Genomic DNA, 532 nt, shown 5'->3' on the forward strand with positions numbered 1-532 from the left:
AGCTCGTTTCCCATTCTCTGCTAGACCTGTTTAACCATATAGAAAATGTATGACCCCCACCTTATCACTGGGACTCCCCCTTCCATCACACACACACACACACACACACACACACACATACACTCACACATACACACACACACACACAACAAAGATACACACTACAGCATATACACACCATACATATATACACAAATATAACATTCATCATATACCACACACACATAAGTACACACATCATCCCCATCCAACCTTACACCTACTTACCAACCCTCACACTATACATACACACACAAAGCATACCTGTACACACACACACACACACACACACACACACACACACACACACACACACACACACACACACACGCACACAATCTCTGCCTAGATCAGTGATTCTTAACCTGTTGGTCTATGGTTTGCGATGACTTTGGGAGTCCGACAACCCTTTCACAGGGGTTGCACATCAGGTATCCTGCATACTGGATATGTACATTATGATGCAAAAGGGTAGAAAAAATAAAGTTGTGAA

This window comes from Rattus rattus, chromosome 8, assembly GCF_011064425.1.
Source record: "Rattus rattus isolate New Zealand chromosome 8, Rrattus_CSIRO_v1, whole genome shotgun sequence".
Classification (NCBI taxonomy): Eukaryota; Metazoa; Chordata; class Mammalia; order Rodentia; family Muridae; genus Rattus; species Rattus rattus.